The sequence below is a fragment of the Pterocles gutturalis genome, unplaced genomic scaffold, assembly GCF_000699245.1.
Source record: "Pterocles gutturalis isolate BGI_N339 unplaced genomic scaffold, ASM69924v1 scaffold24967, whole genome shotgun sequence".
Lineage (NCBI taxonomy): Eukaryota > Metazoa > Chordata > Aves > Pterocliformes > Pteroclidae > Pterocles > Pterocles gutturalis.
The window spans coordinates 519-1,108 of record NW_010110901.1 but is presented as its reverse complement, the minus strand read 5'-3'; positions in this window follow the sequence as shown (position 1 = coordinate 1,108).

The following is a 590-nucleotide window of genomic DNA, read 5'->3' as shown; positions in this document are numbered from 1 at the left end:
CTGGGTGGGGGGCAGCCTCCCCCCCCCACACTTCCCATTCCACCCGAGAAGCTGCAGCCCAGGACCCGCGGGGACTGCACGCAACCTTGTCTCTTCGTTGTTTTATCGCTGAGACTAATCGGCTTTGGGGGTTTAATTACTTCCGAGGGGGCGGGAGGGACTGCGGCCCCATCCGCAGGCGATGCCTGTCGGGATAAATCGGGATAAATCACGCCTGGTGTGCGCCTCCAGCACCACAAACTCAACGCTATTAAAAAAAAAAAAAAAAAAGGGATTTCTCCACCTCCCGCTTGGAGGCGACGGGCCAAGAGCAAAGGGATAAATCCCACTGAGCCTGTGCTGGCTGCGGAGCTGGGGAAGGATGGGAGGCAGGGGGAACACAGCCTGCGGAAAATCCTCCTGCTCCCACCACGCACTGGATGAATCCATCTCTAAGGATGCTGCAAAGTAACAAAACTCCCAAGAAGGAGCCCCTTCGGTTGAGTTATCGATGGTTTGGACACGGGAATGACGACGATGTGATGGAAGGTGGGGGCAGAAGAGCCGTCACCCATCAGTCCCCCATCCCAGGGGACATCCAGCCCCTGGGT